General features: G+C 44.0%; 2 long non-coding RNA genes across 2 annotated transcripts in view; one reads left to right on the forward strand and one right to left on the reverse strand.

Annotated features, from left to right (window-relative positions):
• The window catches only part of LOC138145315 (uncharacterized), a 57,064-nt gene extending 43,177 nt beyond the window's left edge, over positions 1 to 13,887 (reverse strand). Inside the window, exons 1-2 of the long non-coding RNA XR_011164185.1 lie at positions 13,450 to 13,887; positions 13,192 to 13,239 (exon numbers count right to left, since the gene is read on the reverse strand). This is a non-coding gene — a long non-coding RNA (uncharacterized lncRNA). The remainder of the gene's footprint in view (positions 1 to 13,191; positions 13,240 to 13,449) is intronic.
• LOC138145307 (uncharacterized) overlaps positions 10,540 to 26,497 on the forward strand; it is a 118,856-nt gene continuing 102,898 nt past the window's right edge. Inside the window, exon 1 of the long non-coding RNA XR_011164184.1 lies at positions 10,540 to 11,161. This is a non-coding gene — a long non-coding RNA (uncharacterized lncRNA). The remainder of the gene's footprint in view (positions 11,162 to 26,497) is intronic.

Here is a 26,497-nt window from a genome sequence, read left to right on the forward strand (position 1 = left end):
TCCCTTCCCTTCCCTTCCCTTCCCTTCCCTTCCCTTCCCTTCACTTCTCTCATTGTATTCCCAACATATATCATGGTTCCTTGCTTGTAGATGGCATTTAATATATTTTAAAAATTAAATTGTGGAAAGTAAGGCATAGAGAGAGAAAATCACTTGCCCAAATCACTTATGGATAGGAGTCAGGAAAAGCAAGATTCAAACCCAGGTCCTCTGACTGCCATTCCAGCACCTACATTATATTACAGGGGACTTCCTCATGAAGCAACCTAGTATTGGTGGGTTAGTTTTGAGGTAAAGTACACATGACGAAGCTGCTGCTGAGAGGAGAAGGAACATCAGGGCCTTAGAACAATTGGGACAAAAATGATGAGGTAATAGAATTCAGCTTTAGAAAGATGTTTACCAAATCCAAATCAGACAGAGGGCAGTTTGGTTAAAAAAAGAAAGAAAGAAACGTCACAATTTCTAGACGGAGGAAACCTAGCTGGGTAGTAGTTCATTGGAAAAAGGATCTGGTGTTTTAGTGGACTGTAAGCTCAGGCTGGTTCAATGGTGTGAGCTGGGAGACAAAAACAGAGGCTGATGTGTTCTTATGCTGCACAAGATAAGGGCCACAGACTACAGAATGGGGGAGGGGATAGTCTTGTTACATGGACTGGATGGCTTGTGTCCATATGCACCCCTTCCCAGAATCTGAGAGCTTATACTTCTGTACATCTGGTTGGTGGGGACTCCAGGGACTCCTGGGATTTGGCTGGGTTGTTAAAAAAATTCTCAACAGAACCTTGAGAAAGTGAGGGCTGGGAGGGGGTATGGAAACCAGGGGGCTCATCTTCTTCTGTGCAGACCTCGATTTAAAGTTCAAAACAGGGGTCAGTGACCTCTTTGGTACTGAGCTCTCTCTGTGGGATTGAGTCTACTGGTGGGTGCCATGGTAGGCCTAATGCATAGACCTTAGGGGGAAAGAAAAAGAAAGGGAGCAAGAAGATAGGGGGTGGGAGGCAAAGAGGAGGCTGGAGGAAGGAGAGGACTAGAGCAAGAGGAGATAGCCCTGCACTGGGGAGGGCAAGTGTGTGGCCCCCTCCTCCCTCTATAGGCCTTTTTGAAAGCAAACCTGCTAGGAATGAGGAATGCTTCCCACCCTGGAGCTGGCTGTCCCCATGCACTAGGCGGGCATAGGCTGGCTGCCATCTGCCTGGTGGCCGAGCCTACTTTGTTTACTGTGCTCTCTGAAAGAGCCAGACTGTGCCTTTTGGGAAGTTAGAAACATGGCAGAGGGCTGCGAGTGGAAATCCAGATGGTTGGCTGAGACTCAGACAGAGCCCTGGGTGGGCATCTGATTAGAAAGAGGGAAAAGCCCATGACTTCAGAGCAGAAATGAAACTGAGGGATCATCTGGCCCAGGGGTTATTTTGGGGTCCTGGACCTCTTGGGCTATCTGGTGAAACCTACGTACCCCTTCTAAGAATCATGTTTTAAAATACATTAAATAAAATACATATTGTTACAAAGGAAACTGATTATTTAGAAATACAGTTATCAAAATATTTTTTTAAAAGTTCACCTCAGGTTATTAATTCCTGGTTTAGATCAGCTGCCTCTTTTCTGAAGGGGACATAGAAGCCTAGAGAAAGGAAGGTACTTGTCCAAGGTCACACAAAGAGTAAGTGATACAATTGGGAAACCTCTGACTTCAGACTGAATGGCTTCCATTAGAATGGTCTGAGGAAGATTCTGAAGATCACCTAGCAGGATACGGTACCAGACGCTGAGGTCCTGAATTTAACTAAACTGCCAAGCATTCAAACTCTGCTGCAGAGAAGGCACCTCCGACGGGCTGGCCATGTTGTTTGAATGTCAAGCATATGCTTGCCTAAAAAACAACTTTATGAAGAATTCACACAAGGTGAGCACCCACATGGTAGTCAGAAGAAATGATGCAAAGATACTCTCAAGGTCTCTCTGAAGAACTCTGGTATTGATTGGGAGACATGGGAGACACTAGTACAGGACTGCCCTGCGTGGTGCACTCACATTAAAGAAGGTGGTGTGCTTTGTATACAAAGTGGAATTACAGTAGCTCGAGAGAAATGTGACACGCATTAGCTCTAAATGCTGACATAGACAATTTGCGCCCAACCTTATGACAGAGCCTTCCTAGCTCATACTGGTCTGATCAGCCACAGTCATTGGACCTGAATCCTAACAGTGATGTCATTTTGGTGCTCTTTAAGTACAAAGGACAACCAGCCGATCAACATATTTTTTCCCTTGAATTACCTTCCAGACAAACTGGCCTATTTGCTGTTCTCTGTAGACAACATTTCATCTCTCACCTCTTTGCCCAGGCTGTCAACCCATATCTTAAATACCCTCCCTCCACACCTCTACCCCTTAGAACCTCTAGCTCCTTCAAATATCAGCTTAAGTATTGACTCCTATGTGAAATCTTCCCGGATTTCCCCAATGATCTGTTGTTATTCAGTTGTTTCAGTTGTGTCTGTCTCTTCGTGACCCAATCTGGGACTTTCTTGGCAGAGATACTGGAGTGACTTGCCATTTCCTTCTCCAGATCTTCTGGAAGTCAGTTGTGAAAATGATTTTTTGAACCCAAGTGTGGAACTTTACATTTACCTCTATTATATTATGATATTATTACCTCTATTATTATAGGACTCCTCTCCCTTGCAATTACTTTGTTTACTATATATCTATTTTGATACTTAAATATATACATGTAGTTTCTCCAGATAGAATGTAACCTCTTTGAGATTTAGGACTTCTCACTTGTCTTTGAATCCCCAGTGGGCCAAGGCTTATTATAATATGTGGCAAGGAGTAGGTGTTTAATTCATGTTTGTTGATTGATTGATGATCAGTGCAGTCACTTGTAGAAGCAATTCCACTCAAGAGCCAACCAGTCATTGATGTTACCCTCCCTTCATGGGTAAATGCTATTTAAATGCTGATTGTTATGTATCATCTCATCATCACCACCACCATCATCACCATCATCATCATCACCAACATTACTACCATCATCATCACCACCACCACCATCATCATCATCACCATCACAATCATCACCATCATAATCATCATTACCGCCATCATCATCACCAGCATTGCCACCATCATCATCACCATCATCACCACCACCACCACCATCATCATCACCATCTTCATCATCATTACCACCATCATCATCACCAGAATTACCACCATCATCACTATCATCATCATCACCATCATCATCATGACCACCACCACCATCATCACCACCATCACCATCATCATCATCACCATCACAATCATCACCATCATAATCATCATTACCGCCATCATCATCACCATCATCACCACCACCACCACCATCATCATCACCATCATCACCACCACCACCACCATCATCATCACCATCTTCATCATCATTACCACCATCATCATCACCAGAATTACCACCATCATCACCATCACAATCATCACCATCATAATCATCATGACCGCCATCATCATCACCAGCATTGCCACCATCATCATCACCATCTTCATCACCATCATCACCACCATCACCATCATCATCATCATCATCATCATCATTATTAGTGTAACCCTGAGCAAGCTGTTTAATCTCCGCCTCAATTTCTTTAATGATAGCATGGGGATAATAGCATTATCTATCTTGCAGGACTCTTCTGAGGATCAAATGCGATAATATCTATAAATTATTGAGTACAGTGGTTTTGGCACATGGTAGGATTTGTAAATGTGCATTTCTTTCCTTATTATAGTCACATACACCAATAACAACCAGCACTTACATAACACATTATTTGCAAAACTCTTTACAAATATGATCTCATTTGTTCCTCCTAACAAGCCTAGGAGGTATCATCATCATCATCATTATTATGGGAATGTTTATTATTATCATTTTACAGATGAGGTAAGCTGAGGCAAATAGCAGCTAAGTGATTGCCCAGAATCACACAGCTAGTAAGTATCTGAGATCAGTTTTGGAGTCTAGTCTTCAGACTTCAGATTCAGACTTCACACTTTAGACTCTGGACTCCAGGTCCAGAATTCTAGCCACTGTCCTCCCTTATTGCCTCAAACAATTCTCCAAACAATGGGCACCCACTTTGCTCTTATTCTTCATCTTTTTATAACCTAACAAATGAAGGCTGGTAACACCCACGAAGTTGATTCTGAGCAGATTTCTAGATTGTTCTGTGGTATGATGTGTTTAGGAGGTTGAAAGTATGGTATGGTAAAGAGTTCTGGCTTTGGAATTTGGAGATCTAGGATGGAACCCTCTCTCTGCTACCTGTTACTCTCCTGCAAGAAGTTTCTGGGTCTCGACTTTCTTGTCTATACAATGAGAAGGTTGGACTTAATCATTAGTATAGTCCTTTCCAGCTCTAAATATATGGACTCATGAGCTTATGAAAGGGATTTGATGCTAGGCTCCACTAGTGATCTGGTGATGAGTTAGGACATAGGTATATCATGATACATTTGTTGGTAGGTCAAAAAAGGGCATATGATGGCCACATAGTTTAACTGAGACTGAACTACTCCCAATTTCCTATGGCATTAGGTTAAATATATTGTATTGTAATTCTTCAACTGACTATATTCTCAGTTGCCTAGCCCCCAATTTGGGATTTGACTTCTTGTTGGGTAGGGCATTGTGGGAATTCTTTTAAAATACATAATGGGCTATATGGCTACTGAGATCTCATCTAACTCTTAAAACTCTGATTCTAAAGTGCAGAGACCAACAAAGATGGCTAACATCTAATAAGATAAAACTGAAGAGACATCAGTGTAAAGTCTCAGACTTGGGTTCAAAAAATCAATTTCACAAGCACCAAATGGAAAAGTCATTATTGTATAACAGCTGAGGGAGGGAAGGAGAGACAGAGACAGAGAGAGAGAGAGAGAGAGAGAGAGAGAGAGAGAGAGAGAGAGAGTGTTTTTTTGTGTATTGGAAGGTTAAAATAAGTTGGTGTCATAGCTGTAAAAACCACTAAGCTGATCTTAAATCACATTAAGACTAGTGTCCAGAAGGAAGTAAGTTATATCACCGCTACATTTTTGTCCTAGTCAGAACACAGCTGAAGGACTGTGTTAGTTCTGGGTATCATATCAAAGGAAAGACATTGACAAATTGGAGTATGTCTAGAGGAAGGTGCTACCTGACAAGGTAATGGATTTCACTTTCCTGGAGATTTTTAAGCAAAGTGGGGATGGCTACTATTTAGGAATGATGTTGAGGTGACTTTTGTCCATGTGTGGGCTGGACTAGTTAGCCACTTCTTCCAGCTCTGAGATTCTGTTATTTTGAGAGTTGCTGTTGTCGGTCTCCAAACAAAAGAGTTATTTGCAAGAGAAGTCAGGCCTGACTCTTCTCAGATGGACACCCCTCACAGGCAAGAATCTACTACTTCATGAAGGCTGGTTGGGTAAGCTTCCAGATTTTCGACCTTAAGAGCTTGGCAAATATCTGAAGCCATCAGACTCTATCTGAAGCTAATAAAATTGTTTTTCAGACTCTGTCTGTGAACAGCCACTCTTCCAGCTTGGCTGTCCTTATTTTAAATTACATAGATATCCAACTGGATTTAGAACTGGCCCTCCTGGAGCCCCATACAGCAAGACTTCATTAGAATATCCCCTATTTAATCTTCTTCCTGTGCACAATGTTCTGAAAACTGGGTCCCCTGGTAAGTCCTCTGAAGAAGTTTCACTTTAATAATAAGAATACAGTGTATTTATATAACATCTGTCTCTAAGGACCTCATGTCTCATTTCGAAGGTTAACCAAAAAGAAATCCAGTGCTTTTTAAGTTAAATAATTAAGTAGATGATTTAGTCTATAACAACAACAAGATAGTGTGGTGTAATGGATAGCTAGCTAGCCTGGGGGGTAGGAAGGCTTGAGTTCAGGTACCGTTTCTGGCACACCCTGACCCATAAGAGGTACTTAATAAACACTTTTTGATTGATTAACTGAAAATAAATGTGATTATTACCCCCAGCTTTACTGGGATATTATCAATACTTGCCCATGGTCACTCAGCTGTAAGAGCCAGAGGCATGATTTGAATTCAGGTCTTTCCCACTCCTAGTTCAGCACTCTATTAGGTCATGTTGTTTTGTTGGCATGGACTGGTTCCTTCTGACAAGCCTCAAATAATAAGATCGATCTCATTACTTGAAGGATCTGCCTCCATGAGGTTACTATCACCAAACTGGCCATTGGAAGTCCAAGGTCATTGCCTACTACCTTTTTAGGCTTTCTCCTTCATTGATTGTGATAATTTTCTTCCATCACTTAACACAGTGCCAGGCATATAATACAGGCTTAATAAATGCTTGGTGACTGATTGGCAAATACCTGAATATGCACAGCTCAGTTGTGATATTACCTGATGATTTTCCTGGTCCTCCCCCATCCCCTTGCCCAATTATCTCTTGGTACCCTTTGAAATTTCTATATTAATTACGTTGTGAGTTCTTTGTATTGGCCTGTCTATGGCATACATATTTCTTACTCCCATTCTCCTGCCCAACTGACTGTAAGTCTCTTGAGGGCAAACACTTTCATATTTTGTTTTTGTATCCCCAGCATCCAGAATGGTAACTTACACACGGTCACTAATAAAATACATAATATTTACATAGTGTTTTAAGATCCATAAAGTAATTTACATATGTCAACTTATTTGGTCCTCACAATTACCCTGGAAGTTAGGTGCTATTATTATCCTTATTTTATAAATAAGAACACTGAAACAGACTAAGGTTAGGTGACTTGCTTAGGGTCACACAGCTAGTGTCTGGAATTCGGGTCTTCCTGGCTCTAGGTCCAGAACTCCAACCACAGCACATCCAACTGCTTCAACTGTAAGCCAAAGCATCTTTCTCACACAGACAGGAAAGGGACTTCTGCTATAGAACATGACGTAGCAGCTTCTACTGAGTTCTTGTCTTTATCTCTTCAGTACATAACACAGTGTCTTCTCATGGTAGACACTTAATAAATGTTTGATTGATTAGACAAAATGAACGAAGGCAATCTCCCTTCCTGGGATGGCATCGTGCAACTAGCCTGGCCAGTGTTCTCCTGACCTTGGTGGTGGTTGTGATTCCTTATAAGAAATAGTCAGGAATGTCATTTGGAGTAGGATCAGAGAGACCAAGAGCTTGGTGATGCCAGGGTCCCAATTATAAATCTTCAGTAGCAGGAGACCTCTGGAATGTCTGTGTAGATATGGAACCTTGACTTGGCCCCTGTCTCTGAGCACATATGTTGTTCCAACTCAGGATCACACACTATGGCGTACCATACTGCGTTCTGGGAAAATATTTATGGGGGAATAAATGTGAGTAAGGCATGTTTGTGCACTCTGCATAATTGGCAGGCAAATATGGAAAGAAGTGGATTTCTCATGATCCTGCCTGAAGGGCTGTGCCCCAGCTTCAGCATCCTCCAGAGTCATCAGGTGAGCTCAGAGAGATCATATATGGTTCTTCTTCAGCACTCTGGATGGAGTTCAGGCTAGCCTGAAGGGGCCAATATTGCTTAGTGTCCAAGTGCACGATTTCTGAACTTTTGGAGTATTTTGACTTCTCCCATCCCCGCCAAAGTAACAGTGAAGATGGGGTTTTCTTTACTTAGAAACTAGAACCCTTTTTGCATGCTGGTGGGTGGCTTACTGGGGCTTCTCTTTCAATCCAGGAGGAGGGGAGAGAATAAACAGGAAAACATGGCCATCATGCGAGGGGACAGGGACAGGTGTGGACTTGCCTGATCTGCCTCATTCGCTGCAGTGCTGAAGTCAACCCTCCGTGGCCCAGACTTGTGATCAAAATATTTCAGAAATAAAGTGTAGAACCCAGATAGATGCAGTTAGCTGAGTTGGTTCCAGAGCCCACTGTACTTCTATACGGTTTGAGTGGCAGTGTAATTTTAATTTTAGGCAAATAAAATAGCTGTGTGTGATAAAATGGATCTTAAAATCAATTCTACAAGTTGACTTGATTTTTAAAATGTCAGTTTGGGAAGCCAAAAATCTAAACATAACAACACAGGGATGAACAGATGTATTTACTGGTCTTGCTAGCCTCTAATTTGCACATTTCTCATTGTGATGATTTTTTAAAAAAAATTAGTTAAAATCAGGTTTATATGTCTGTTTCCACCAAGGTTTTCCTGCCCACCCGCCATTGTTATTTAACTGGTCGATTTCCCTTCACATGCTTTTTGCATTATTGTAACAGACAAGTCTAAGACACTGTCTAATGTTAATTCTGCTCACTGCTGCCAATTATAATCAGAGCTAGTCAAAATAAACAAATTAAACAAATAAACATGTCAAAACATCTCTGATTTAGCGAAAATCAGCCAAGTCTGAACTCTACCAGTGTTTCCGCATAAATGATGGGCTGTGGGCTGTAAAAAGCTCCATAACATTTTTTCACCTTTGCAAGGGGGAAGGTGGGTCAGTTTAGAATTACAGTGCAGCTCAACTCAGGGAAAGAGGTCTGCCACAGAAACCAAATGAAACCCAAATGTTGTTGGCTTCACTGAGGCTAGTAATGATCGGCCAGTCGGCCGCGTGTTCTAAATGCTTTAAAAAAAAGAAAGGAAGGAAGGAAGAAAGAAAGAAAAGAAAATGGCAGTTGAGTCTCCGCTGACATGATGCCAAATCCACTAAATCACTGGGGAAGTGGAACATGATGCAGGTGAAAATAGACTAAAGGCGGATATATGTTTCAATCTGAAACACACCTATGGCCACTGTGACATTCCCCAGTCAGCCATGTGAAAAGGGGGGCAATTAAGTGAGTTTGATTGCCTCAGAGAAGGCATAGAAAAAACGTGGTCCTGATAGCCAAGGAGGTAGATTCAGAGCTACGACCAGGAATTCTGTGAACAGTGCCCGGGCGAGATGAACAGCACAGCATGGTCAAAGGGGCTGGAGCTGGGGTGGTGGTGGAAAGAAGTCAGTCAAGGTGGGAAAGGACTCCACCTCAGCCTGATGACTAGTTCTTTTCTGTTTTAACTAATCCTTCTTGCTAACTAGGCAGTAAATTCTGTTGTTTCTACCTCCAGAAAAAGTTATGCCAGTGGGCTCTTTGGGGCAAAGTCCAGGTCACCTACCCTAGTCATGGCTCTAAATGGATGTGAATAATGAGAGGGAGTAGAGATATGTGTGTGCACATGCATATTTGTGTAGTGGTATGCTAACCTTAACAATATGGCAGGAAGGTAAGGGGGAAGGCTGTCATCCTGCAGGTGGTTCTTATAAAGAGGTGATCTCTTGATGAACAAACAGTCTTAAGACATCCAAACCCACCTCTAGGCAGAGTTAAAACTCTGGGGCAGGTGGTTACTGCTCCTAAGTTATTTGTATACCCGTGAACACACCCCATTCCAACTGGCATTTTAGGAGAAGAGATCAGGGCATGGTAGGAAGCTAGGGAGGACAGCTGCTCCCAACTCACTCTTTCCCCACTTTATATCAGAAAAAGAGTTTGGGGACAGCGGAGGTGGGAAAAGAAGCCGACAGCCTCAGGAGAAGAATCGGCAAAGGAGAAAGAGACTGCCATTCCAGTCCCCCAACCAAGGATTACCATGACTTCTCCTGCCCTCTACAATCTCTCCCCCTCCTTTTAATGATTCTTTTTGAAATGTGCATGGAGTCTGGAAGAGAAGGGGAGGGGGAAGGGATTGCTGGGCCTTTGAAATGTTGTTTTCTGAAGACAAGTCTCTCGAATCTCAGTTATTAACAACCTCTCACAAGACAGTTATTTTTGGAGCGGCCTCTCAGGAGGCAACCTCTTGGAAGTGAACTCATTTATTTCCCGTCTCACTGTCCTGCTATTTCCTGCAGAGAGAGGGGGAAAGTGAAACCACATGTTTGGAGGAGCTAACGGAGGAAACCCCTCCGAAGACAAATGACGACTCTTCTCCCCTGGCAATTAGTCAAACCTGGGCCGCCGGCCAGCCCAGGTGTTCCCGACTGCGTATAAATTTGCCAAAGAACAATGAAAATAGCAGCTGATCGCGCTGACAGATTTCTCTAGTAATTTCCTGTCGCCTGGCATCTTCAGGTTACTTTCCCACAATTATGACTGTTGATGAAGAAGGCTAGGGGCCCTTCAGAGTCTCTCTTTTCTCTTACCCATCCCCGATTCATCCCCCAACGGTACCAGAGCCAAGCTACCTCCGAGAGAGAAAAAAACAACTCAAACCCACTTCAACCCGAATTCGAGTTTCCTTTCATTTAGAGAGGTGGGGGGAGAAGGAAAAAGAAGCCCACCCTTCTTTGGGAATTTTGGATATTTTCCCCCATTCCCAGATGTTTGAATGTAATCCCTTTGCAGAATACATATTTTAATGAGTCTGAATTTGAAAGGGGGAAAAAAATCTCTTTGCACCTGCATCCTATAGAGTTTCTTGGCAACTGTGCTCTAAGATTCATGTTCCTTCTGCTCCTCTAACTTACCAGTTGGAAGGTTTCCTTGGCCTGTCCATTATCTTCCAAAGGAAGCTGGTTCTGAGAATGAGGCCGCTGCAGCAGCATGAGCTTGTGATTTGAGAACTGGACATTGACCACAAGGGTCAGCTGGGGCATGGATTGGATGCCAACCACAGCCTTCTCATTGTCTCCCCCATGTGGGAACTGGACATGTTTGGATCATAGGAAAGGAGATAGGGGGAAGGGGGACACACATTTAATAGCTGTCTCCAAATATGCAAAGAGATGTTATAAGAAGCAGTAATGGTTTTGCACTACTTGTCCCCAGAGGACATAACCAGGACCAATGGGTGGAAAGTACAAAGAAACATATTGAAACTTGATGGTGGGAAATCTCATCCCAGTGAAAACTATGCAAAATAGAATGGGCCGCTATGGGAAAATAGCGGGTTCCCCCTCACTGAAGGTCTTCAACTGAATGGTTACTTGTTGGGCCATGGCAGAGGTCGCTACGTGTTGCTGTGGATAGAGCACTGGAATTGGAGTCTGCAAATCCAGCTTCACACATTTACTAGCTGTGGGACCCCAGGAAAGTCCCTCCACCTCTGTCTGCCTCTGTTTCCTCATCTGGAAAATGGGAAAATTAACAACACCTCTCTCCCTTCCAGGTTAGTTGTAAGAATCACACGAGATAATATTTGTAAAGTGCTTTGTGGACTTTATATAAGTGTTAGATATTATTAATTATTATGTGCTAAAGGGGATTCATGTTTTGGTATAAGTTTGACTGGGTAGACTCTGAATCAACCTCCATTTCTGAATTCTGCATAATTATGGCGTGTGTGTGTGTGTGTGTGTGTGTGTGTGTGTGTTTGAACCGAATCCAATCCAAAGTGTTTGGGGACAAGGTAGAAACAAAGAGAGCTTTGCAATTATCTTGAAACTTTATGTTAAATCTTGGGGAAGGTATAATTGCTGATTTGGTTAAAACAGTTTTATGAAGCAGTTTTGCGGGGGCTGGAGAAAGAGCTGAAAGCTTGCCAAGGAGCTGGTCTCTTATGGAGTGTAAGAACTCGCTGAGAGAAGGGTGGGGTGGGCTGGGGTGGGTGAGCACCTGGACTGTGGTCCTGGCACCACGGCTAGTGAGAAAAACACACTTCATGTCTTTAGGCCTCAGTTTCCTCACCTGGAAAATGAGAGGGTTGGATTAGGTGAACTCTCATAGGATTTTACAAGGCCAGTGCTGAAATCTTTTGTTTTCTCTACTTCTAACCAGCTTTCCTCCTGCCACTTCTCAGCCCCGACCCCTCAGAAAAGAAGGGGTGTTTAAGGAGCTCCACGTGGGGGATCCAAACCAGTCCTACTCTAGAGCATTTCACAGAGAAGGGGGAAGAGGGCCGTGACCAAGTGGGGCACAGAAGACCCAAAGGGAGAGCTGCAAAGCTGGATGTGAATGTGTAGAGATCCCTGAGGACTTTGCTCTGTAAGATAGTGGCATGGAAACAGTGCTGGAGACAGAAAGGAGAAGCCCTGGGTCCAGGCTGGACTCTGATGTGTTCTCTGGGCCTGGGACAGTAAGCAGGTCCTCAACCACTATGGGTTGGAATGTGCTGCTCAATGTTTTAACATTGGCTGTCTGATAAAACATTTTTTAAGTTCACATGGCACACTTTTAAGCTTAATTTACATTGTTAACATTCTCTTCACTATTTTCTTGAGCACAGACAACTAAGAAAGCAATAAATCCAGCCCTGATTTGTAGTGTTGCCAACTGACTAGGGGTAAATGTTCACAGTGAGCATTTAACAATTGGCTCTCACAGGCAAATTTAACAATTGACTGCAGCACAGCAGAGGCTTTGAGCCTCAGTTTCCTCAGCCATGAAATGGAAATAACATGTGTACTACCTACCTCACAAGATTATAATGGAGAAGAGCTTTTAAAGTGTAATGGGTTCTCTCTTTCTTTCACTCTCCCTTCTTCCCTCTCTCTGTCTCTGACTCTGTCTGTCCGACTCTTTCACTTTTGATATGGGTGGTGGAATATGGGTCTAGAACATTCTGTGCACTATCAGACTCATCTGTTTCTAGGAACAGAGATACAGAGCTGGAAAGGACCTCAGAGGTCAGCTAGTCTATCCCTCTCATTTTACAGATAAGGAAACTGAGGCCCAAGGAGGAGAAGTGGTTTCAGCAAGGTCACACAAACAATGACCTTCACAGTTGGGATTTGGTTAGTTTTGGTAAACAGCTTTTCTCTGTTTTCATTCTTTGTTACAGAGAATCTCTGTGGGAGGGCGAGGAAGGGAGATATATTTATTAATGAAGGTAATGCTCAAACAAACGAAAATAAGATTTTTAAAAGCAGACTGCAAAATCAGGTTTCAAGAAATCATTAAAATTAAAAATGTTTTTTTATATAAATCATTTTATACACAAGTTCCCTAGTTGGTAACAATTCCACCAATAGACATTTCATTAGGGCTGAAGTGGCCACCATTACCCTTTTTCTCAGAACAGGGCTTTTGCTCACCCCTCCCCCCACTAGAATGTCTACTCTAGGAAACTGGAAATCTAATTTTCAGGAATAAAAGAGAAGGTGTTGGCTGCAAAAGCATTATGTACAGTGGCTAGAGAGGTGACCTCAAAACCAGGAAAACCTAGTCAATATTATGGTTGTTGGTATTATATTATCTTACCTCTTTTCAGCTCTCTCCTCAGAACAGGAAATTCTGGAAAACAGGGAGCTGGGAAAAAGAGAAAATAGTTTTTGTTACTATTTAAAAATAGAATTTAAATTTAAAAGTAACTACATACATACTGGTTCTATGACCTTGGGCAAGTCCCTAAATCTCAGCACTCTAGACATAGAGTGTAGCTCCTGGCATGTATCTGGGGATTAATAAATGTTTGTTGCATTGAATTTACTAGAAATCTGCCTATGTTATTTCCCTTACCTGTGATACACTCTTTCCATGTGAGCAAACCCCAGCTTCCCTTTCAACTGTAACCAAATTTCATCCCTTCCATGAAGCCTTTCCCGTCTCTTCTGAACTCCTAGAATTCAGTCACTCCAAGTGCTAAATTCCATAGTACAGACTAAATGATACTTCTCCGAGTTCCAAGTTCCATCCTGAATGCATTTCAGGAAGGATATTGATGATCTGGAGAATGCCAAAGGACCACATGTAGGGTCTATGACCTAGAGCTGAAAGGACCTCAGACTTCATCTACTCGACTCCCCTTCATTTCACAAATGACAAAACTGAAGCCCAGATAGGTGAAGTGAATTAAGGTCATAGAAGGAGTGATCAGGATGGTGAAGAGTCTTGATTCCATGTTGTATAAGCTTCAGTTGAAAGAAACAAGAATGTTTGCCCTAAGAGCAGGCACATGATAACAGTTTTCAACTATTTGAAAGGTTATCATGACGCTAGGTGGTGCCATAGTGCACAATGTGCCCGGCCTGGAGTCCCTAAGACTCATGTTCTTGAGTTCAAATTTGACCTCAGACACTTGCTAGCTGTGTGACCCTGGGCAAGTCACTTAGCCTTGTTTGCCTCGGTTTCCTCACCTCTAAAACAAGCTAGAGAAGGAAAAGGCAAACCACTCCAGGATCTGCCAAGAAAACCCCAAATGGCATCACGGAGAGTCAGATACCACTGAACAATGCACAGAAGAGGGATTCAACGTTTTGGGCTTGTCCCCAGAGAAAAAGCCCAGGCCCAATGGGCAGGGGCAGAGGGAGTTTAGGCTTGCAGTTAGGAGCGGTGTCCTTAGCATTAGACCAGGGGCTGCCTTGGGAAGTGGTAGGTCCCCTCTGGTTGGAGCTAGGTTAAAAAGGATCCTTTCTCAAGTACGAGTCAGACTCAGTGGCCTTGAAGACCCCTTTGAGCCCTTAGATTCTGTGAATCTCAAGGACAACTCTGAGATCAACTGAATGATCATTCCCGAGTCCAGGACGAAGCCTGACAAAGAAGAGGGACACCACCCACCTCACGGCAGAGGGATGACGGGCCAGTGTGCCCAATGGGAAGCTCGTCTCTGGGTGCAGCCAAGATGGGAGTGTGCTTCACTTGACTCTACTTACATGATATGAGCCCTTTCTCATGGGAAGGAAGGAAGGGAGCAAACTTTTGTGTTGTGCCCTCTATGTGCCAGACACTGTGCTAAGCGTGTTTCACAAATATCATTCTTTACGACAACCCTGAGGCAAGTGCCATTATCATCTCCATCTTACAGTTTAGGATATTGAGGTAGACACAGGTTAAATGACTCACCCAGGGTCACACAGCTAGCGAGTGTCACTGCAAGGAGTTCATTTTGATCAATCAATAGGCATGTTCAAGGCACTGTGTTAAGTTCTGAGGATACACAGATGAAAGGAAAATAGTTCCTGCCTTCAAGGAGCTTACATTCTAACAGGGGAACAATACCTCCAAATAGAAGTTGAATTAGTCCTCTCTCCCTCATTGAACATAAGATACTTGAGGAAAGACATCATGCCTGATCTTTTTTTTTTTTTTTTTTGCTTTTTGGAGGGGGCAAGGCAAAGCAATTGGGGTTAAATGACTTGCCCAAGGTCACACGGCTAGTAAGTGTGTCAAGTGTCTGAGGCCAGATTTGAACTCAGGTCCTCCTGACTCCAGGGCTGGTGCTCTATTCACTGCACCACCTAGCTACCCCCCATCATACCTGATCTTTGTCTGGTACATTCCACTCCTGGCCTATTATAATACTGTATATTAAGTGCTCAATAAACACTGGCTTTTCAACTGATTTTCACCCCTGCTGATTGATACCCCTTTGGGTTTGTCATTGCAACATAGTGTTAAGTTCAGCTAAGAATGACCCACATTGGGGAAATAAGCTCTTCTCCACAGATGTTTTGAAGCTGGTTATATTCTAAAGAGAAGAATACAGATATTACCATGTTAAGTTTTAGTAGTTAGGTGGTACAGTAGGTAGAGATCTGAGCAGTCAGAATGACTCAGGTTCAAACCCAGCCTCAGATGCTAGCTGTGTGATCGTGGATGAGACAGCTTCTATCAGTCTCAGTTTCCTTATGTGTTAAATAGGAATGATAGTAGCATCTTCTTTCCAGGGTTAAAATGAGGACCAAATGAGACGATATTTGTAAAGTCTGCTAAATAAATGCTAGCTATTACGATTCTTCCCCAAACACTGTGTGACACATAAGTCCATGTCTTTGTTTATAATATTCTCTCTTGTTCTTCCTTATATTTGGAATGTTTATGTTTCCAGAATTATTAAACTCCTGACAAAAAAACTAATAAAAATTATATCTGAAGTTAAAAAAATAATTGAAGCCTATAGATGTTATTTCTATCTGAACACTCAGTTCCTAATAATAATAATTGATGTAACAACAGCAGCAATAACTATAACTCACATTTCTATAGGGCTACTGAGTTTACAAAGACACTTTTCTCATAGCCTGGAGAGTGAAGTGGTCATGTTCAGATGAAGGGAGAATTCCAGAAGCATTTATTAAGGACCCACCAAGAACTGTTACCAAGCATTGTTCTAGGGGCAGACAATAATAGAAAACGTTTCTTGTCCTCAAGGAGCTTACACTCTAATGAACGGGGACAGAGTCAAAGCCAACATGCACCCAGATAAGCAGATAAAAAATAAATCCAAACCAATGGGAGAGGAGCTGTTACAAGTGGGAAATCAGGAAGAAAGGAGTCTGGAATCACAAGAGGCAGAGGTGAGGAGGGATGAATCCAGGCATAAGGAACAGATGATGGGAAAGCAGGTGAGATTGTCAAAGGGAGATCACGGGCAGAGCAGAGCCCAAAGTCAGCCAGTTTAGTTGGAGTGGAGAGTGGATGAAGGGGAACCATTTGAAATCATATGGAAAATATAGACTGGGACCAGAGAGTGGAAGGCTTTAAATGCCAAATGGGAGCATTGGTGTCTCATCTTGGAGGCAGTAGGGAGCCACTATGGTTCTTGGAGCAGGGAAGGGACATGATCAGTGCTGCGCTTTAAGAATACCTTTCTGGCAGTTGTGTAGGAGATGGATGAGAGAACTGAGGCAGGGAGGCCACTTCAGGGGCATTGCTGAGGGCCTGGATGTTTCCTTTGTGTGCTGGGCTTAGCACAGAGGCTTGCACTATTCCTGCCCAGCAGGCTGGACGTATTCCCATGGTCTCAGGCTTTGGCTTCTAGAAAGAAAGAGGGAGGGGATCTCCTGGGGCCTGCTAATAGCTGAGGGGATCAGGACGGGGTGGAGCTTGGTGGTTGGCTCCTCTGTGCCTTCCTGGAAGTTCAGTGTTGACTCCATGACCCACAAGGCACATTCCTGAATGTCCACTGGGTAATCTGGACCTGTTAGCACTTAATATTTATGACCAACGTTTGCCAGTGATTATATTAACAGGAAAGTGATTATAATTCTATATGCTAGTGTGAGAACTGTGTAATTCATACCACAGCTGGGGTATTTATAAGACAAATGCAGTGTCCCTCAAAGCTCTTCACTGGTAATACCAAGGAGAAAATTTGGATCATGTACTCATTAGAATAATTTCTGGTCATACCTAATGGAACATTACAGACCTGGAGCCAGAAAGAACCTTGGAGATCATGTGATCCAGTGCCTTTCCTCCCCTCATTATACAGATCAGAAAACTGAGGATGGCTGAGTGCTTTCTTCATAGTAATCTTGAGAAGGAAGTGGGAAAAATATCAAGTCAAGCCATTATACAGATGAAAAGACTGAGGCTCAGAGAGAGGAAAAATCAAAGATCCCAGAGCTAGTAGACTTAGGGCTGGGACTCAGGGTTTCTGCCTCCTAATCCAAGGCTTTTCCCATTATCTGGCATTTTTGCTAATAATAACAACTAGCATTTCTATAGAACTTTAAGGTTTGGATGATGTTTTACAAATATTATCTCATTTGATCCTCATAACAACCCTGGGAGATTGGTGCTACTAAGACCCCCATTTTACAGATGGTGAAGTGATTCACTTGCTCAGGGACACACAGCTGGTAAGGGGCAGTGGCAGGATTTGAATCCAGGTCTCTCTTGACTCCAGAGTCATCACTCTTTCTGCTCTACCAATTCATTTGTTCTCATAACTATTCTTTCAGTAGGCTCCTACCTGTATGTGTGAGAAGCATAAGATTTCTTGGTTAACAGTGTAAGAGCTGTACCTGGCAATTTTGCCCCCCTGGGGAAGAAGGGTTAAACCTTCCTATTTTAGAAAAATGTTCTTAGAAACAAGGGGTTATTCTTAATTCTTTCTCTGCTGCTAAGAATGATGGGCTCCGATGCTGATGTAGGCCTGGAGGGAAACTCAGAGGCATTTTAGCCCAGACTTGCCATTTCACATATGAGGAAACTGAGGGAGGTTAAATGACCTGCCCAAAGTGACCCAGCTAGCAAGCTTCAAAGATCAGAGTCCTTTGACTTATGTTTCTATTTTTATCTCCAGAGCTCATCACAGCACTGTGCAAATACTTAGTAGATGTTTTTTATTCATTCCACTTTAATACAAACAGTCCAAAATTTACCACTTAAAATCACTCGGTCTTTTGAAATGATGATTTTAAATGTTCGTGCCCTCTAAACTTCAGCGTGCTGGTGTCTTGCCCTGATCACCCTGCTTCGTTAATGAACCATGCCTTTTTCCTCAATTGCTAGTCCTGAGAGACCTTTCTTAAACTTCCTGAAATGTTTCCATTGAGCTGCATCCCTCCTCAATTTCATCTAGCCGTTTTCTCCAAACCTCAGCAGTTATTTCTTCTCAGATCCACGGCCTGCAGAATTAATTTGAGATCTTTCTGGGGGGGAGTCATGATCGCTTTGGCTCTTCCCTTCCGAAGAATTTGGCCCTGGGAGTAGCTTGACCTTATTTCTGGCCAGAGAAGCCTGAGGACCAACTTTGTACAATTAGGTCATCTTCCTTAGGCCCTGGCCTCCCAGTCATTGAGCGATCCTAGCTCGATGCTTCTCCAAATGCTTTTCTTGACATGACTCCATTGTGAAATGGGCTCTGATGCTCTCTGGAGCCCTGATGCCAAATGTTCCTGGCTTTTATGTGAGCAGTTAGTTAATTAAAATAAAATTGAATTCATGACCATTTCATTCTAGACAGCCTTGGCTAGTGGAGAGTTTATCTTTGATCAAGTGAGAAAACTGCCTGAGGCTTCGTAGCTGCCTCAACTGACTCCAAATAAACACTCACACAGAATGCAAGGCTGGAACAGGCTTTGAGCTTCTCATCTGTGCATTCAGGAAATAGCTACTCGTGGCAGGGGCTAAGTAAATGTTTCTTTTGTTGTTGAATGTATTCGAGGGCCCACCACGCAACAAGAAAAGTGCTGGTATCTTGGGGAGATGGAAAAGAAAGGGAGACAAAGAGAGGCTGAAGGGTGCCTCGGAGTCCAAACCTCTCGTCCTGTAGATGGAGAAACTGAGGCCTATGTAAGTTAAGTAAGTGATCTGCTCAGGGACACAAAGCTAGTTAAGTGTCAGAAGCAGGATTTGAACTCGGGCCTTCCTGAGGCTAATTCTGGAGCCCAGGCCATTCCACCGTGCTGCCTCCCACAGGGGATGGGTCTGAGTTTAGGTCAGAACCCTGGGATTTTAGTCTTTCTGCTTAGAGAGCTCCCTTGAGCTTCAGTCTCCTGATATTAAAGGGATGGGGCTAGAAAGACTGACCTCCAAGGTCCCTTTCACAGCAGGCCCAGTGACAAGGGAGATTTCATGACACCCAGGGGAACACTATAACTTTGGAGTCAAGGGGCTTAGCTTCAAACTAGGCTTGGACATTTGCTAGTGGTGGGACCCTGGCCAGATCGCTTGACCACTCTGGTCAATCTGGTCAAAAAATGTCCTAGTTAATCAATAAACATTTATTAAGCACCTACTATGTGCCTGAGTTGTGAATGAGGGGTTTGAACTGAATGTTTTCAAGGACCTTCTAGCTCTCAATCCATTATCCTAGATAAGATCTGGGTTCTGGTCTTGATTTTGCATCTGCCCAACTTGACCAGCATGGGTCTTTTCAGACTGTAAATAACAGGCTCGGACTGGGTGGACATTGAGGTTACCTCTAGTGCTTACCATCTGATTCTAAATAAGCAGTTGAGGATGGGAGATGTTCTCTGATGAAGCTCCACAGGAGCTGGACAGAGAAGTGGGTGCTTCTGAGGGCAGGTGGGCCCCACTGTGGCTGGTGTGCAGCCATCAGATGGGGCTCATTGCATCTGCTGGGCCTGGCCTGGGATCAGCAGGTTGGCTAGATGTCAGAGAGTCAGAGGGAGGGTGGAGGGCTTTGCAGACCAGAGGAGCTGCTCCATGAAGGTTTAGGGGCATGTTGTGCTTGAGGGAGCGCCAAGGAGCCCCTCCTGACTAGAGCAGGAAGCATTAGGGTTGGACACCCACAGTGAGACCAGACTAGAATTCAAAAGTGCATTTACTCCCGAAGTTTTTGGAGGAGGACAGTGTGGTATAAGGGTGAGAGCACTATACACATTCGAAAGGTCTGATCATTCTGCTTTTCTTTACCAGGAGCTTGTCATCATACATAGGGCACTAGATTTGGAGACGGGAAGATCGGTGTTCAAATCTAGCTCCAGCCACTTACTAGCTATGTGACCCTGGGCAAGCCACTTAACCCCTGTCTGCCTCAGTTTCCTCATCTCTAAAATGGGGTCATAACAGTAGGTGTTATCTAGGGTGCTATGAGGATCAAGTGAAATAATATTTGTAAACTTTTTTTTGTAAAACTTGGGTCACTACATAAAAACTGGCTAATTTGTTGGTATTATTACTAAACCCATGTGACAGACAAGCAAATGAAAATTTAGGGACTTGACCATGGCTAGTATCCAAGGTGGAATTTTACAGGATCACAGATGCAGAGCTGGAAGGGACCTTCCAATTTGTTCAATCCAATACCTTCATTTTACCACAGAGGAAATGGAGGCTGGTTAATTGACTTGTCCAAGGTCACACCAGTAGTTACTGACAGAGATGAGATTTGAACCTAGTTCCTCTCCAGATTTACTCTTCATCCCAACCCACCATATGCTGTGAACCTTAAAGGTTCTTCTTTCATTGGGGAATTAATGAGACTGTCTATAGAAATGAGTTATTGTTTGAAATTAGTTAGATTAGATATTAGTTATTATCTTAAAAATTAGATATTATTTTTAAAAGTCATTATTTTAAAATGAGTTTGTGTTTTTAAAAAATAAGTTTAAAAAAAAAGCCGTGATTTGTTTTTATGTCATAGTCACTTTCAGATATAGCGCCCTCTCCACCCTCCACATGGAGCCCTCTTTTGTGACAGTGAAGAACAGCTGAACAAACCCATCTGGCCCAGGGGCTGAGGCTGATGTGTATGGACCAGTCCACCCCGGCAGTCCTCCACCTCTCTGACAAGAGGAGGGAGATTTTTTTTTAATGATCTCTTTTCCAGATCCAACACCTGCTGAATATAATGACTCAGTTTGGTTTAATGATCTTTTAATTTATGTTACAATCATCATAGCGTCCTCTAGTTTGTAATTTCTCCTTATCTTCCTATGACAATTATGGGTATTCACTGAATGCTTCCTGAGATTTAGCACTGGGCTAAGCACTATGGGAAATATTAAAGAAGTAGACGATGTAATCTTTGCCCTTGAGGATGGCATAAACAACCAGAGAACAATCCTGGTCCTGGGTTCAAATTGTAACCCAGTAACCCTGTTACTAATTGTAACCCTGGGCAAATCATCTCTCTACTGGGTTCCTCTGCCCATTTCATCTGTGAAATGGGATTTGGACTACCTGATGTCCAAGGTCCAGACCGGCCCCAGATGGTGACCCAATGATTCAGAGACCACATGGAGTCCTGTGTGTGATAGCATGGTAGAGTCTGTGTTTGTAACACCAAGGGATAGGACTAAAGGTGGGCAAAGGAGGCAGTGGCTTAGGGCGCAACAGGATTGAGTGTGTGTGTGTGTGTGTGTGTGTGTGTGTGTGTGTGTGTGTATAAGGGAGGGTCAAAACAGAAAACTTTTTTTAATGTGACCCTTAATAAATGTAAATGTGCTTAATGCCAAAAAATTCTCTTTCCTCTAGCTCTTGATTCATTATTTTGTGCTGTTATACCTGTGTGAGGGCAAAGCCTCAGTGGGCAGTCCATGGTAGGGGGTAGAATTTTCAAACCTTGACAGAAAGGCCTGTCCTCCCCCTCCCTGCAGTCCCCCCCCCCCTTCCTCCTCCCCCTCCCCCTTCCTCCTCTCCCTCCCAGCTCAGAGAATATAATTAAGGGAAAGGTTGCTGTGGGCTAGGGTGACTCAGGGAAGGGATGGTCATAAAATCCTTGCATTTTTGGCCCAGATATTTTTTTCTCAGCTTGTGAATTCATCTCCTCATTTACGGTTTCAGGAAATATGATCCAGATTCAAGCAGCAGAAGCGGGCGGGGGAACGGGAGCATCTCCAACTCGGTGCATTATTTATCTTTTCTCTCGAAGGGCCATGCCTCTTGCCTTGCTGCAGACTGATTGGGCCTGATGATTTTCCCAGGCAGGCTGTGGGGCTGCTTTGGAGAAGGGTGGCCGGACCCTGTGGCATTTCTTTGTTAGTCACCTTCCATTTCTGCTGCATGAATTTCTAGGCACACTCACTGCCTCTCCCCTTAGACTGGAAGTTCCCTGAGAGCAGGGATTGGCTTCTTCTTGGTATTTGCATCCCTCACACCTTTCATGGTGTCTGGTACATAGTAGGCACTTGGTCCAGAGAGACTCTGGGCATTCCCTGGGAACTCTCCCTGTTCCAATCTGTAAACCCAAAGGACTCTCCTTGGGAAAAGTGAAGCTTGAAAAGATCGCCTCAGGGGTAACAATTAACAACAGTAACAGTAACAACAGCCCTACAACTTCCATTTAATTCACTGCTAGACAGTTTTCTTATTTATTTGACGTGGTGAGGGGGGATTATATTCTCTAGATGATACCTCATTCAAGCACCTTTCCAGGATTTGAATTCAGTTTGTAACAACAGATTGCCTGGGCCTGGGCTGGGGAGAGGGTGAAGGAACAGGATCCTCAACCCTCTCCCACTAAGGGTCACCAAAGCTCCGGGCTCTTTTGGGTCCTGGGTTCAGTCCTAGGACAGTCTGGCCTCTGAATAAGAGGTTAGGATCTTTTTCTGCACACTCTCTGGCTCATTACATCTTCATGTTGGATCTCCAAGGAAAAGTCACTTAAAACTTAGGTCTGATAAAGGTCTCATTAGAATATAAGCTCCCTGAGGGCAGGCATTACATTACTTTTCTATTTGTATTTCCAGAGTTTAGCAGATCACAAGTGCTTAACAAGTTCCTTTTCATTCATTCATTTCCCCAAAGAGAGAAGAAAAGCAGTCAATGTAAAAAGCTGATATGGTAGAGGTCAGCTATTTATTTCCTCCACATAAAGGAAATGATAAAAATGCAAAAGACTCATTGACAAAGACTTGGCCATAACATAATCATTCATCACTCCTATTATGTTTTTCCAGGAGAAAGATACTTTAAACATCAGACCATAGGTCATTTAATGGGATTTGATGAATAGTCGTTTTACCATCTCCTTGGGTCTGCTTCATTGAAGAAGTTCTCTCAAGGTCCCTGTCTTTTGACAAGCTATTTCCAATCCTGAGGACCTTTCCCTGTTGGTCACCAGCTTTTCTTCCAAGAGTAGCTACAGTCTGCATTTCCTATGGAGAGCAGCCAGGACTGATTGAGGGATCTCAACCCTCAACTCATGATGGTCTGTCTGAGGCTGGGAATGTTCATCTCCAAAACTTTTTTTTTTTTGCTTTTGTTTGGAGGGCAATTGGGGTTAAGTGACTTGCCCAAGGTCACACAGCTAGTTTTTGTGTTAAGTGTCTGAGGCCAGATTTGAACTCAGGTCCTCCTGACTCCAGGGCCAGTGCTCTATTCACTGCGCCACCTAGCTGCCCCTCCAAACCATTCTTCAGTCACCTATGCTCTGAGAGGGACACACACAAAGAAGAGGCAGCTAGGACCACAGGGGGCTAGGCTCACCTAGATGGGGCAGCAAGATGTTTCAGTGGACAGAGTACTGGACCTGGAGCCATGAAGATCTGAGTTCAAATACAGCCTCAGGCTCTTGCTAGTTCTGTGACCCTAAGCAACACACTTAACATCTGCCTACCTCTATAAAATAGGGACAATAATAGCTCTTACCTCTCAGGGTTGTGAAGATAAAACAAGATACTATTTGTAAAGTGCTTTGCAAACCTTAAAGCATTATATAAATGCCAGCTATTGTTGTTATCATCTAGGCAGCACGCGCATTAAGCTACCATCTCTGAATTCCACTGCTGCTAGGCTGGAAGAGGCAAATAAGAAAAGCCAGCTCCTCTTGGGAACTCTAAGGGAGAGTGCTCCAGAGAAAGGATAAGGAGAGAGAGAGAGTGTGTGTAGAAGTTGTTTCTCCTCACAAACGGTCATCCAGCATCTGCTGAGATCCTTTCATTGGGGAATTAATGAGAATAATAACACTAATTCACATGCACATAGCTTTTTTATATTTTATAAAGCCATTTTATTCATGACAACCACGGGAGGGAGAAGGTATGGCTATTTGTAGCCTTTTATAATCTCTGAGGAATTCTTGTTACAGCTCCTACCCTCACCAAGTCTGGTTCAGGGGCAAGGCAATATTTCCCCCTTGAGGAGGAAACTGAGGCCGGGAGAGAAGAAGGGGTCTTCTTTGGGTCACATAGTTAATGTGTCAAAGCCTTAACTCCCAGAAGATCATTGGGGTAATAAAACTTAGAGGTAGAAGAGTCTTAAACCTAGATCTTTTGTCCCCTGGGTCTAGAGCTCTTTCTGTTCCACTATGTGGAATTGTGATGTGGCAACATAAGGAGCAAGGATACCCTAAATGCATACCTCCAATTGACTCCACCCGAGCATGTCCCATGGATTAAAACCTGCTTCCAGAACTCAGGAGCAGCATGCTCCTGAGAAAGTCATGCTGTTTCTCTTTGCCTCGGTTTCCTTACCAGAAAAATCAAAGCATTAGACTAGATGACCTCAGGAATCCCTTCCTCCAGTTAACCATTGTGCTACACTCTCTCTGATAAATTCATAAATACACACAGACACACAAAAGCAAGCACTTTTAAAAGGCAGCTAGGTGGCACAGTGAATAGAGCACCAGCCCTGGAGTCAGGAGGACCTGAGTTCAGATCCATCCTCAGACACTTAACACAAAAAATAGCTGTATGACCTTGGGCAAGTCACTTAACCCCAATAGCCCTCCAAAAAGCAAAAAAAAAAAAAAGTAGTCATTTTTAGTGATGTACATGCTGGGAGTTCAGCATGATGTATTGAATTTGGAGTGGGCTCAAATTTTGCCTCTTACTGTGTGACCCTGGACCTGTCATTTATTTACTCCTCCTTTGCTCAGTTTCCTTATTTACAAAATGAAGGAGTTGGCCTCCATGGCCTCTCAGGTACCTTTCAGGTCTCAGCCTCTGGTTCTATTCACTTCAGCAGAGGCTGTCTTTTTAGCAGGACTGTGAAGGAAGGTCTCCCCCACCCCCCCACTGGTCCAGGAGGCAGTTACTGGCCCAGTTCCTGGCTGTGGCCTAACATTCCGCTGACCTCAGATTTCCCCTGTGGTCTGACTAGGATAAGATGCTATTTGCTTTTTGTTCTAAATGGCTGTTGCTGGGCAGCTGTTAAGAAGTGAACAAGTCCCAGCCCAGAATAGTTTCATATAAATGGCAGGGGAATTTAAATAAACAAATCCCCCTCACCCCACATTAAAAGGGGGGCTGATTGAAGAAGGGGGCTGTGGGTTAGAAGGCAGATTGTTTTTTCTGGCTTGCCCAATGACTCTTTGAGCTATATCAGGTAAGTCTCAGTTTTAACATGCCTCTGTTGACCAGTGTGGAAGATGGGTATATTGGTACCCTTTGTTGACTTTGTGCTTCAGAACCCTAACTGTACTACTGCAGGATCAGCCGTGGGCTGTCAGCTCATTGACAGAGGGTGGGAGCCTTTGGAGAGGTCGTGTTCTCCTTGGCTCTCTGTCCAAAGGGAGATGAGGGAGTCCGAATCGGAATCGGAATGTGCACCGAGGGAGAGCTAGTACCACGGAATCGAGATGAGGGAGTCAGCCCGAAGGAATCAGGACTCGGCCTGGAGGCACGCCGGCCTGGGCAGCTCCTGGCTCCGGGGGCACTTCTCAGCATCAGCTCCATCCTTGCCCACCGGCCTCTCTCCTGAGCCTCCGAGCTCGTCCTTAGCGGAAGCCAGCCCGGGCACCCCTGCTGTCCGCGGGCGGATGAGCGCACGCTGACCCTGCGGCTGGTGTACGTAACCTCCCAGAAGGCAGGGACCTCGGGCGCCCAGCCCAGTGCCAGGCAGTGCTTCCTCAATGCTTGTGATTGATGGATGAGGCCTGGGGATCCGCTCCGGGATGGCAGCCCCCCGGGGCCTCGGCTCCTGGATGCGACAATTGAATCAGACAGCGAGGATTCAGAGACGAGGGAAAGGAAGGGGAGCAGGGCGGGAGGGGGCCCCGCTCCTGACCTCAGGGACCGGGCAGGTCCGTGCTGACTATTATCCCAGCTGACTGGGGGGAAGGGCTTTGAGCCCAGAGCTGGGATGAAGACTTCCTTGGACCAGCCTGAATCAGAGAAGGGGCAGGAGGAACTGGGAAGAACAGCCTTCTTTTCCCTTTAGGAGAGTAATTTGGCTTTTATTCTGAACATAACAAACCCCAAATAAAAGGGCATTTCCGTATGCGTAGTCCAACAGAAGGAGGGCGTTGTACAGGAAGCTCCAGAGCTCCGTTTTATGTCACTTGCTTTTCTTAAACAAATAGGAAGAAGAAATACAACGTAGAACTTTCAGAGCTGCTTTCCTTGTCTCTGATTTTCTGGCTTGCCTTTCCTTCTCTTCTGCGCATTAAACACACACACACACACCAATTCCTTTCCCCTCCCCTCCC

The sequence above is a fragment of the Petaurus breviceps genome, unplaced genomic scaffold (assembly GCF_028583685.1).
Source record: "Petaurus breviceps papuanus isolate PSGF00001 unplaced genomic scaffold, PetGlider_PUasm1.0 139, whole genome shotgun sequence".
NCBI lineage: Eukaryota > Metazoa > Chordata > Mammalia > Diprotodontia > Petauridae > Petaurus > Petaurus breviceps.